This window comes from Thermobia domestica, chromosome 6 (assembly GCF_964235325.1).
Source record: "Thermobia domestica chromosome 6, izTheDome1.hap1.1, whole genome shotgun sequence".
Taxonomy (NCBI): Eukaryota; Metazoa; Arthropoda; class Insecta; order Zygentoma; family Lepismatidae; genus Thermobia; species Thermobia domestica.
In genome coordinates, this window is record NC_137459.1 from 54408724 (window position 1) to 54423205 (window position 14482).

Sequence of the window (14482 nt, forward strand, 5' to 3'; positions counted from 1 at the left end):
CTCTCCCATCAGGAATCGAACTCAGGACCATATGCAGCAAAGGTGCACGCGCTAGCCACTGAACAAATGGGGAGGGTATGAGTACATTACTGTTGATCAGAGCATATATATCTATAGGTTCTCTTAATGCCCTTCTCGCTGGTCTAGTGGCTAGTTCACGCGCCTTTGGCACATGTGGCCCGGCTTCGATCCCCGAAGTAGAGCATTAAATGCATTACGGTTTTTCAAATTCGACCTTAAACTGTCTCATATTGCATCAGTGTTGAAAGTAGACGCCAACCTTCAACGAACAGCAATGAAAATTTTCAAACTCAGCCACGACATTATCTACATATTGTGTTTTCTCAATTCTGTAAAATTCTAAAACTGTTTTTAAATGTAAAGATAATGGGCAAGGTTACAAGTTTCAGTCCTTGTTATGGGCCAGAATTCTTAATACTAGCACATCAACATTGAGAGAATGGGGAGGCCGGGCATGGTTGCAATACTTTTCCTTAAAACAAGATTACTTTTTCTTCATATAACACAGCCTGAACCAGGCGCGCACCCACAATTTTTGTTAGGGGGGGTCCAACCTGTGGGGGGTTCAATACTAAAAGTGACTACGTCTATGTAGTATTGAACGGGTATTATTCTGTACCCGATAAGTAATTGTAAAATACTTCTTCCTATATATTTAGAAAAAAAAAGTAGAGAATGCTCCAAGAGCATTGCCAGAACGAACTTAAATTGATGGAGAGGGAAGGAAAACTGTGATTGTATCTACACGTAAAAGTAAATCTTTTTATCCACACATTGTTCTGTTTCTCGCAAAACATACGCAAAATATCATCTCTCTATGACTTACATTTCCCGAGATGTAATTCCTTAAATCTCCCAAAATTCGAACTTTTTTGGCCAATATCTGGGGAACGGTAGCCAGCTGGCCAGTAGCCAGCTGACCACTGACCACCGGTTATTATTTGATGCCAAACTGTTTATCATCCTCTTAGGTATTGATCAGCACCAATATGATCTCTCTATGACTTACAGTTAACGAGATATGGCTCCTCAAATATCCCGAAATCGGAACTATTTTAGGCCAATATCACGGGAACGGTAAGTCATAGAGAGATGAATTGGTGTTAATCAATACCTAAGAGGATAGTAAACATTTTGGTACCGATATTAATTGACGGTCGCTGGCCAAGCCAGTTGGACATCGGACGTCGGTTACTATTTGGCACTAAAATAATTACCATCCTCTTAGATATTGACCAACATGGTTCCTTAAATCTCTGCAAATCGGCCACTTTTTACACAATATCACGGGAACGGAAAGTCATAGAGAGATGATATCCGTGTTAGACAATATCTAAGAGGGTGGTAAACATTTTGGTACCGTTATTAGTTAGTGGCCACTGGCCAGCTGACGATTGGCCAAACCAGTGGCCAGTTAGGCAGTGGCTACCCGTTACTATTTGGTACCAAAATATTTACCATCCTCTTAGGTATTGATCAACAACAATATCATCTCTCTATAGCTTATGGTTCCCGAGATATGGCTCCTTAAATCTCTCGAAATCGGCCATTTTTTGGCCAATATCTCAGGAACGGTAAGAGTGACGCAAAAAAATTCCATCACTTTATCAGATAGTTTTTGATGCTCTATCGAATGGAGGGATCAAAATTGAAAAAAAAAAAAACATCTCAAATAACAAACAGACGGACAGACAGACAGACAAACGCACACACACACACACACACACACACACACACACACACACACACACACGCATAGATGATTCAGTAACGAACTTACATATAGGGAAGACCGGGGCTGGTTGGCAAACTTTTCATTCTTTATTTTTTTATGAGCAGATGGTGCACTGTATTGCAATGTAATTGATGTGTACGGACAGACCAATGTTTCCTCTAATAAATTCATTTTTTTTTGTTTTGTTGCTTACAGTTTTCGAAAAATAAATTTTTCTTTCTTTTAAAACAGAGTATGCCAACCGACCCCTAGTAAGGGGCTGGTTGGCTGATATTGTGGGACTAGTTGGCATACCTTTTAAATATAGCAAAACACAAACAAAAATTGGATTTATTAGAAATAAACGTTATTTTTCTAAATTCTATTATATATATATTGCAATGAAGTAGGCTATTTGAAGTTTGAAATTACTTTTATTCACAACATTTAAAAGAATCAGCATTATGAAAGATGAAAACTTCTTTCTTTCATTCTAGCTTGGTTGTCATGACATCGAAAGCTACAAGATTATCAAACCACATCAGTTTTAATATGATTTGGTGTAGGTTAATTCTTCATATTATTTCAAAATGTAATTAACATAACTGAACTATCAAGAAACGTAGTTTATTTCCCGTTTTTCACAAAGTAGCTAAGATAAACTAAGATATGTTTTAGCTGAATTATCGAGAAATGCAGTTTACATCCTACTTTCCACAGAGAAAGAGAAAGCAATAGCTAGGCCTCTATTTTTGTAACAAAAGAGCACATAAATACAAAATATTCTTGATCCTGAGAATTAGGCCTATTCAGAAAATTCAGAGTCCGGCATACAGTCTTATCTCGATTTCTAAATTTTGACAGTAATCCAATACGTGCATGCTATTCTATAATATTGAAGTAAAAGATTAGTAGAACTGTAAACAACATAACAATAAAACAAACAATGCAACAATAAAAGTGAAATGAAATAAAATTCCACACGGGGTTGTTTGGCGCACTTACCAACCAACCCCAAATGCTATACGCCAACTAACCCCAAGCCCATGTTGTGCAACAAAGTCGTAATTACTCAGCAATTGTTTGGCATTTACGTTTAATTGTTTGAATATCCATAAAAACAAAATTCAGATCTAACTAATGCTATATTACTTACCTCTGTACTCCAAGTAGTGACGATTCTGTGATGTTGTAAGGGAGAACGGAAAAAAATACTTCAGACTGGCAAAAACACTCTTTATCTAATAGACGCCATAATCCGCAAGTTACAAATTCCATATAAAGGTGGCAGCTGCATCCATAGGTCGCTCTTTTATGACAGCAGCAACAGCTCATTATGTTAATTAATGAAGGAGTTATATGCAGTTCGTCAACCAGCCCCTGCTGCCAACCAGTCTCGGTCTCCCCTACTGCTTTGGTCAGATAGAGTTTTATTTGCAATCTTGAAATTTCCAAAGCTACAATGAATAATTTACAAGTGTAATTCATGCTACATCAATGATGTTCTTGTTAAACAAGTATACTTTTAGTAAGATAGTGTACAAACGTATGTTGAGTTAGGAAATTTTGGTGGTCCATCCAGACCCGGTAGTCCCTCGTGGGTGCTCCTCTAGCCTGGACCATTTATCTTGAAACTCCTTTGTAAGTTTTACACCAATAGAATAAAAAAATGCTGAAATTTTGTACGACATAAAGATAGGCAGAGACTCATTGTGAGACATACTCTATAGCACCAGAACTCCCTCATGCCTGTATGGTTAGTGCGCGCTTTCGGCCCGAGATATCCAGATTTGATTCCCCGTGGGTGCTTATGCAGTTCAGGTCCCACGTAAACTTTCACGTATATACGTTTCATATAGCTTCGGTGCTAAACGGGACGCTAAACACCAAATTAGCTCATCTATATTGTGATTAGATTAACAGTGTTGCCAACCCAACATAAAATTCTTTTTTTTTAATGGTACCATGCCAATTGTTACATGTTAAACAAAAACCTACAATGTCAGATTTATTATTGAATGTTACAAACTAAGGACGCTACGGTATCATAAATATCCAAATATTGGAGGTCTCCATAGACCCGTATCCATGAGGGGCCGCCCCTTCCCTAAATTTTTACTGGTCCGCTAAATTTTTCACGTTAGGCTTGCAAATGAACTATAATATGGTTGGATCTGGCCCATAACTTCTACTGCCCTCCCCTACATTTTTGGGCTGGCTACGGCCCTGAGTCTCCACAACAATAATGATGCAGGTGAGATGGAAAGGGCGTGCACATTCAAAGTACCTTAATGTCAAATATCACCTATTTGATCATGATGATACTAAGATACTATGAGCATCACGTCTTTCGAATGAATAGAAACAAAGTTACAGGGAATTGAAAACTGGATTTTTCCCAAAAGACTTTATTAAAAAGGAAAAAAAATATTTAACGTTCAATCACGTACGAGGTGTGCTCAACATTTATTGTCCCTGATATAGAAGTTAAACAAAAAATATTGTGTTTGTAATATGTTGTAGACCTATACTAAATCTTTAAAAGAACGTGTGTCAAAGTGAGGGGTAATGTTATTCATATTGGGTGTGTTCTCTGTGCTTTACAGGTAGCAAGTGCGTCGGGATTATGAACGTGGAGAAAACTGCAAGGCAAGTAGTAAAGGTATGTCGTGTTCAAATACTTCAAGATGAAAGTCCCAACACCGTTGAAGATGCACATTGATGTGGTTAGTGTTTTGAGTGAATGTGCTCTCTTCTAGCAAGTGAAAAAAGGCTGATCACGTTAACTTTGTTGTGGCAGATAAAGCTGTGAACGCGCAAGTAGTGGTGGTGGTCCTCTATAACAGTGTGTACTGTGTATGGAAGAAAACATTTATCTAGTGCATGATCTGGTAGTGAATGAGAAAAGAGTAACAGTGGGAGCTCACTCGTGGCTAAGAGGTTAGCATACGCTCCGTATGCTTGGGAGACCCAGGTTGGATTCTAGGCGGCAGCTCGTGTGGTTCGTATGTCATGTTAATCACGCCTCATATAGCCTTGCTGCTGAAAGAGATGTTAAAATCAAGTCAACTCGACTCAAGAATAACACTGAGAAAAATAAGTGAGACCACAGGCATATCCACAAGTTCAGAAGAAAGAATTTTGCATGACAACTGTTTGAGGGTTGAAAAAATTGTCTGCCACATGGATCCTAAAAATGTTGACTTGGATCAATAAAGCGAAAGAGTGCACACATACATCACAAACCAATTTAGCCCTGTTCAAGCTAGTCTGAGAACTTTATTGTCAGATACATAGCTGTAGATAAAGCATGGATACACCATTTTGAACATGAAGGTTAACAGTAAGGCATGCTGCGGCTGCACCAAAGATACCCCCTTCCTGGAAATTAAATGCCGAACCAGCCGTTGGTAAAGTTATGACCACTGTATTGAATACACAGAAAGGTACAGGTATGTTATGCAGACAAGTTCTCCTGTATTAGGATAACGCCCCCACCCACAGAAGTTATTACACAATAGCAACATCTGAAGTTCCAGTATTTCAACTACTTGTACATCCTTTCTACTCTCCAGATCTTGCTCCCAGAGACTTCTATTTATTCCTTAAGTTACAAAGGTAACCAAGAAAGTTCTACCGCTTTTCCACCTACTACCTTCGAACGTCGATATGTCACTTAAGACATACCTGGAAAATAAAAAAAATAAAAAGGTAACCATCAGCATCAACGACCTTCTGCCAAAGTTCTGGAAGACCGTGTAATCCATCGCGGTAGAACTTGGTGGACCGTGAAGCGAAGAAGATATGAAGTGCATTTTGCACCTCTTTGAACTGGCGTCCTTTAAGGTGATTATCCAAACAATGGAATAGGTGATAATCGGACATTGCAATGTCCGAGGAGTATGGCGGATTCAAGAGTATTTCCCATCCAATACGTAGAATTGTGTCCCGGTTCATCCTAGCCAAGTGGCGCTTAGCGTTGTCATGTAACAGGAGAACACCTTTGCAATTCAGAAGTGCTGGATCCAGAGTTTTGAGTTTTTCTTGAATATTTTTCAACTGCTGACAATACACAGTTGGATTGATGCACTGACCAGCTGGTAACAGTTCCCGATGCATGATGCCAAGTCCAACAAATACACAGGAGGACCTTCTTCTGGTGTAGTGGCGGTTTCAGCTGTTTTGGAACCAGGTCGCGGGATGCTAACCAATGATGACGGCACCGTGGAGCTTCGTACAGGACCCACTTTTCATCGCATGTCAACACCCTGTCCCGAAATGGCTTCTTCCTTTATGGTGAGAGAGGCGATGTGCTCTGACGTCACGGTCAATCACATCCCAGATGTGTTCAATTAGGTTCAGATCCGGCGAGTTAGGGGGCCAGCACATTACTCGGAACTCGCCCTTGTGTTCCTCGAACCAGTCCATTACACTCCTGGCCCTGTGACATGGTGCATTATCGTGTCGAAAAATGTCACTACCGTTGGAAAACATGGTCGTCAGGAAGGGGTGTACGTAGTCTACAAGCAGTGTGCGATACGCCTCGGCCGTCGTCGTGTCTTGCTCGAGCTCCACTAGACACATGGATGCTTACGTGAATATACCCCAGAGCACAACTAAGTCGTTGCCAGCTTGTCTCTGTCCCACAGTACAGGTGTCAACAAACTGTTTCCTTGAAACACGACAGATTCGCACCCTTCGATCGTCATGATGAAAAAGATATCGGGATTCATCAGACAATGCAACGTTCTTCCACAGCGCCAAGGTCCAGTGGCGATGGTCACGTCTTCATTTCAGTTGTAGTTGCCGATGTCGTGGTGTTAACATTCGCACATGGATGGGTCGTCGGCTAAGGAGGCCCATGGTTAGGAGTGTTCGGTGCACTGTGTGTTCAGACACACTCGTACTTTGCTCAGCATTAAAGTCTGATGTTAGTTCCGCCACAGTTCGTTGTCTGTCCTGTTTTACCAGTCTGCCCAGCTTACGACGTCAGACATCTGTAATGAGGTGGGGGGCGCCCGACCCCTCGACGATTGGACGTCGTTTTCCCTTGGTTTCGCAACTTGTTAAAGACACCACAGCACCGGGCGCGGTGGATCAGTGGCAGAGCGTTCACCTCCGGTTCCTGGGGTCCCTGGTTCGATCAAAGCTCGCGCCGTGTGCACTTTGTGGTGTACAAACACCGTGCGCGTGGGTTTTCGCGGAGTTCTCCCGTTTCCTCCCACTTTCTTCATTCCACCATTTCACTCATTTCTCATTATCACCGTCTCCTTTAGCCTAACCGGCATAACCGTGGGACGTTAAAACTTAGATTTAATTTCATTTTTAAATAAAGCGCCTTCAATGTCCGTCAACCGCCATACGTAACTTATCTACTGGTTGCCTAACACCGTAGTTTCGGCCTGCAACAATGCTAATCTTACGGACTCAAAACGGCCACAAAAATGTTAAATAGAACAATAACGACACGGTTTATGAAAATTTGAATGAGAACAGGACAATTTACACAAAATTTAGACTAGATCAGTGAAAACGGTGTTAGGCCGGTGGTTTTTGAGATCTCCTTGTCGAAAAGATTGGGAACAAACATACAAACCTAGCATTTTAATATATAGACTAGCTGAACCTACGCTGTCTACTCAGCGCTTCGTTCTGTTATGACTATGAATCTCCTTCCCACTGTGCATGTCTCCTTACTCACGCAATTAAAGGATAGGACACTCACAAAAAAAGTGAATTGCTACGGTATGTATAGTTGTTGGAATGAGTTTGTAGCAAATTTGTACTACCACTTTTACTTCCGATATTAAGTGGAAATATTTTTTCTAATAAATCCATATCCGTCCGAGAATGCCTCATTGTGTCTCTTGAGGCCTTTGAAGTTGCCCGCATGCAATAGGTTTTGCCATTCAGATTTAAGTAAAGCACCTGCAATGTCCGTCAACCTGCCATACATAACATCCCTACTGGTTGTCTAATACCGTAGTTTCGGCCTCCAACAACGTTAATCTTATGGACTCAAAACGACCACAAAAATGTTGAATAGAACAATAACGGCACGGTTTATGAAAATTTGAATGAGAACAGGACAATCTACACAAAATTTAGACTCGACTAGTGAAAACGGCACGTTTCTAGCACTTGTGGTTTTCGAGATCTCATTGTCGAAAGGATTGGGGACAAACATATAAACCTAGCATTTTAATATATAGACTAGCTGAACCTGTGCGCCCTATGCACAGTGTATCATTCACATATGACCATGAATCTCCTTGTCATTCTTTACAACATTTGTACATGTCCCTTTACAGACACGGGTGAAAAATGGCATGGTGAAAAAAATCGGCAAGGGATACCGTAAAGGGGAGATTTTTTTTTCGATTATCTTTTCAATATCTCGCACCGTTTGCAAGATTTGAGCCTACTTCCGGTTAAAGTTTCTAATTCATGTATGATCAATGTTTTCTTCCTTCTTACATGCAGTATGTAATAATCAAAAACAATACATACACAATTAATTATATTGTTAATGAAATATGGTGTTCATTAGCCAAAACACCCCAAACAGTAAAGATTCATATTAGATTGGAGAAATTATCCTTCGTTTTTCATTATCCATGAAACATACGCCTGAGAGATGTGCAACCCACATATACGACTATGTTGTATTGGGATGTATGACTCGTAGGATATGATGCTTTTTTTTTTTTTTAAAAAAATCAACATTTCCGGTGTACCCTTAAAAATGTAATAAAAATAACAGTCATGTTTTTTTTTTTTAATATTCAATTAGAACTGGACAATCTACAGAAGATTTGGAATCGACCAGTGAAAACGGCACGATTCTAGCACTTGTGGTTTTCGAAATCTCATTGTCGAAAGGGTTCGAGACAAACATATAAACTTTTGTTTGGAGACAAACATTTTGAAATATAGACTAGCTGAACCTTCACTCTTTAAACAGCGCATCATTCATATATGAGCATGAATCTCCTTGTTATTCCTCACATCTGTACATGTCCCTTTGCAGACACAAGTGAAAAAACTCTTGGTAAAAATAGGCAAGAGATATCGTAAAGGGGAGATTTTTCCGATTATTTTTCCAATATCTCGTACCGTTTGCAAGATTTGAGCATACTTCCGGTTGCAGTTTTTAATTCATGTATGATCTGTGCTTTCTTTCTTCTTGCATGCAGTATGCAATAAGCAAATTCATAAACTAAGTAACTCGTTGGTCTATGGAACCCGGAGGTTCAATGCCGCGTTCACAAAAGCTCTCCACTGACTTCTATCCTCAGCCAATTGGATCAGGTTTCTACTTTGCATTCCTATTTCTGCGAGATCCATCTTAATATTGTCCTCCCATCTGGCCTAGGTCTTCCTAATGATCGTTTTCCGGCTGGTCTTCCAGTTAAGATTTTGAAAGCGTTCGTTCTTTCTTCCATCCTGTCTACATGGCCTGCCCACCTGAGCCTCCTAGATTTGATGACCCTAACAATGTTGGATAAACCGTATAAATTATGTAGTTCCTCGTTATGAAGATTCATCCATTCCCTATTTCCGTTTCTCTTGGGTTCGAATATTCGTCTCAAGTAGTTTCAATCTATGTTCTTCGTTCCGAGTAAGAGACCATATTTCGCAACCATACAGAATACAGGCATGTTTATCGTTTTATACATTTGAAAATAAGCTAATACATTACACATACAATCAATTATAATGTCAGTGATATATGGTGTTCATTGGGCAAAACACTCCAAACAATAAAGATTCAACTTAGACTGGAGAAATGGTTACCCTTCTTTTTTCATTATTATCTGGCGATGAAACTAACACCTGAGAGATATTCAACCCCTATATACAATTATATGGTGTTGGAATGTATAATAGGTAGGATATGGTGCTTTAGTTTTTTTTTTTTTTTTTTTATTTATTTCAACACTTCCAGTGTACCCGTAAAAATTTAATAAACAAATAATGGCCATGTTTTTTTTTTTTAATATTGAGTTAGAACTGGACAATTACGCAAAATATGCAATCGACCAGTGAAAACGTCATCTTTCTAAAGCCTGTAGTTTCCGAGATCTCACTGTCGAAAGCATTTGCCACAAACATATAAACGTCCACAAACGTATAGTTTAAAAAACTCCAGAGATGGCAGCACAATTCATTTGCTTTTATTTCGGAGAGGGCTTATTAAAATGCAAAGGCTTTGAACAATAATTTAAAAGGATACATTTTGTGAAAAAGATATCTTTAAGTAATTCATTTAAATTACAATTTATTTAAATTACACCTTTAAAAAATATTTGTCTTTGCTATAAACGTGAAATCACAAATAACCGTAAATCAAAGGTTTGAAAGCGAAAGTTATAGGTTGGAGCTCAGTCGCTCTTAATTGCTATTGTAGCATTTTAATAGATAGATAAGAGCAGTGTATTTATAATCAAGATTTGCTAAGTAGAAGCCCAAAGGGTGCAAGCCGACCAGTCGAATGTCATCTTATTTCACTCGGGGAAATTATGGAACTGCAATTTGAATATTGAGTGTACGTCATTGGGAAATACGCTCGGCTAATCGCATGTCAAATGCTGCTATTACCTACTATCAAATAACATATATGATATATCCTACAATATTTGACGTTAATGTCGTAACGAAATGTTCTATAAATATTAGTCGTGTCCTTCTGTCTGTCCGTTCGTTTCTTAACTGACTTCGAAAAAAGAAGGAAGTTCTAAATTCGACCCATTTGTATACCTAGGTACTATATGCATGATGTGCGTATGTTCACACTAACTTCGACCTAGGTGCATCGATTTATATATATATATATTGTTCCAAATTGTATACTTTCCCAGCAGTTCCATATAAATTTCGTCAGGATGTATTGATAATCTTTGAAAGCAGACCATTAAACACACAACATGTGGGGTGTGAAAACCGTAGACAGCCAATTTTAATATGTGAATACTCGATAAACGTCACTTTTACGAAGACACTTAAGACACTGTCGGGTAGGGAGAACTGCATGCTACAGTGAAATTTAAAGCCATGTCTGTAGTAGTTCCCTACAAGAAGGGCCATCCCAACCAAATTGGTCTAAATGGAGTAGCCAGACGAAGAGTGTTTTGAGAGAAGGCAACAGTTCTCCAGAATTTAAGTTCGCGGAATAGACAGTGATTGGTACGGAAACTTGGACATAAGTTCTACGCAGGGGCGGATCCAGGGGGGGGGGCGATTGCTCCCAGAAGAGGAAGCTTTCTTATTATATATATATTAGGGATGGCCAAAATTTTCCGGAATCCGGATTCCGGAAATTTTGTTTTCCGGAATCGGAAAATTTACTTTCCGGAATTCGGAAAAATTCCGGATTTCGGAAAAATTCCGGAATTCGGAAAAATTCCGGAATTCAGAAAAATTCCGGAATTCGGAAAAATCTGGAATTCAGAAAAAAATCCGGAATTCGGAAAAATTCCGGGATTCAGAAAAATTCCGGATTTCGGAAAAATTCCGGAATTCAGAAAAAATCCGGAATTCGGAAAAATTCCGGATTTCGGAAAAATTCCGACATTCGGAAAAAATCCGGAATTTTTCCGAGATCCGGAATTTTTCCGATTTTACTTTCCGGATTCCGGAAAGTAAAAATTCTGGAATTGGCCATCCCTAGCTAGTAGCTGTTAAAAGAGAAACACAATAATGAATATATATACTGTATTAGTTTCTTGTAGTTGGATATGTCTTTATCACTTACGTAGACAATTGCTACTGCAGTTATTTACTGCTTTATGAGAAGGTCTTATTTTCACACACAAAAAAGTCGCCGGTATGTCTCAAACATTATCGCGTTCCCACCTGCAGCTGCTCCAAAGCACTGCAAACTACTTTTTAATCAGGCGAAAGGCAGTGAAGGAAAAGAAATCTCAACAAATATTCTAATAACATTCGCTTATTGTCAACATACCTACAGTGAGCGCAGAAAGTGCTCGTACACCATGCATACTTTATATTGAAAACAGCTAGCATGAGAACGGGAGGTGGAAAATATATATATAACCAGAATTAAGACTACACATTCATACATTTTATTTCTATATACAAGAGAAAGGCCAAACAAACACAATCACTGTTTTGCTCAGAAGAAAAGAGAGAATTCCTTTTTTGTAAACGCAAAAAGTCACCGTACACTTATGATTGAATTAATGCTTATAAAGTATATTACGTTATTTATTATTTTGTGGGATTACCCTGAGCGTTAATGATTGTCTGTAGTCTTCGTGGCATTGATTTCACCTGTAGTAGTTCGTAGTTCTGTAGCTTCGGGACTATAGAAGTCAGTGGAGAGCTTTTGTGAACGCGGCATTGAACCTCCGGGTTCCATAGGCCATAGAGTTAGTTAGTTAGTTAGTAGCTTCGGGACTGAATATGTCCCATTCTTCTTGAATAGCTTTTCTCAGGCCTTCTTTAGTAGAGAAGCTGTGCCTTCTGATTCTTGTCACCAGAACAGACCATAGATGTTCTATGGGGTTCATGTCTGGGGATTGGGGAGGTGTGCGAAGCTGTTTCAAGGTATTATAGAGTAGCCACAATCGAGTATTTTCCACTGTATGTTTGGAGTTGTTGCCTTGCTGAACAATAAATTGTTTTCTGCGCACTAGTATGGATATTTTCCTTTAATATGTTAATATACACTTTGTGGATCATCACTCCATCGATAAAGTGGAGACGACCCACTCCTGAGGCACTCATACAACCCCAGACGAGCACGGACCCTCCTCCGTGTCTTACTTTAGGGACGAGATTTTGAGGATTCATCTCTGTACTCACCTTGCGTCATACCATACGCCTCCCATTGGATTCGATAAGATTAAATTTACTTTCGTCCGAAAATATGACCCTATTCCAGAAAGAAGCCTGATCCCTTATCTTTATACTCTTTTTCAAACTTTAGTCTCTTTATACGATTTGTCTTGTTCACCCATAACATTTTCCTGGCTATCCGAGCATGATACCCTGCAAATATTCCGCACTGTACTGGCTCATACTTTAACACCGCGTGTTTCCAGATCCGTTGCCAATTGCACAGCACTACTTTTCGGAACCTTTTTTCTTTCCCTAATAATGTAACGTTTATCTTGTTCACTCAACACTCTTGGTCTTCCAGTTTTTTTTTTTTTTTTTTTTTTTTTTTTGTTTTTTTTTCGCACAGTGATAGAAACATTATACATCGCAATTATTGTTTGTACTGTTGAACGAGGTCTGTCTGCAAGGTTTGCTATCTTTCTCAAAGATTTACCCTTCTTATGCAATTTAATAATTACTTTTCTTGTCTCCTCATTTGTTTCTGTTCGGTTGCTTCCCAGTTTTACAGCCCACCGTGCAGTTTTTTCACTCCTATTCACAATTAAACTCATTCTGTTATTCGTCATGCTATAAACAGAGGTGTATAATCAGGTGAATACTAGTGAACCCCAGTTGTGGTATCTTTGTTTCGTATTCGTACGTCAGGTGTACGATCTCTTTTTGCGTCTACTCTATACACTTTCTACGGAATTTATTTACTTTCTGACCATTAAACTTGTCTTTTTGTTCTTTATTGGTATATTCATATTCATATTGTGTGTGTTATTACACTTCTTAAATTTTCTGTTTCTTTTTCGCAAGCATTCTCGTTTCAATAGCATAGGTGTACGAACACTTTCTGCGCTCACTGTATGTACAGTAAATAAAAATTTATAATTTTTGACTTTACGAAGTATACAATGTAATTGTTCAATAATTAACATAAGCAGGCATTCATTAATTTATATTAATATAATAATTAATAAAACTAATAAGCGGGTGATTGATGACTCAGTGGTAGAGTTTTCATCTATGGTATTCTAACCCAGGACATGTGGGTTTTCGATGGCTAATTTTGTGTTCGAAAATTTTTCCGGTGGTAGGCCTACTCTTGGTTCCCTTTCTTATATTTGTTCCATCATCACTCATTAACGAATTTAGTTTATCAAAACTCTATAGCCATATATTCATTCTGTCCGTCAGTGAAACAAACAGTCTCAAGTACTATCTGATGGATTACCATCAATTTTGGCCACGATGTACAGAGTCAATAGTTAAAAATCGAGTTCCCTGATGAATGTAATATTCAAACCGGAAGCGGTACAAATCAACCATTTCCGGTTTTAACGTTAATCATTATATAGTAAATATGGTAATAGATAGCGAGAAGCGGTTTTCAGTAATCGACATATATAACATTCATGTAGATAGAATGTTACCCAATTTGTGCATCTGCTGAAAATAATGAGCTTAGGTATTTAGAGAGCATTTTCCGCTTTAGAAAATGTGTGCTTGGTAAAGAATGTAGAGAATTAGCTGAGTCAGGCACGTAGCTAGAATATGGTAATAGGAAGGGGGGGTCTGTCACGAAATACTGTGGTTATTTACCAGGGGCTCAATCATTCTAAATTATTTTATTGGCAACATATATTGGTTCGTTTAGCCAAGATTTCTAATGGAGGGATGATATGAAATACTGTGGTTACACACCAGAGGCTCGATCAATCTAAATATTTTACTGACAACATACCCATATTGATTGGTTAGGACAATAAAATGAGGATATATTAGTAAGTATTTTAATAAGAAGCTATGAAGATATCTCGAGTAAAAAATTATAAAAAAGTATTGAAAAAGATATAGTCTTCCGAGGTCATTCGAACGGTGTCGAGAATTTTGCGTCTG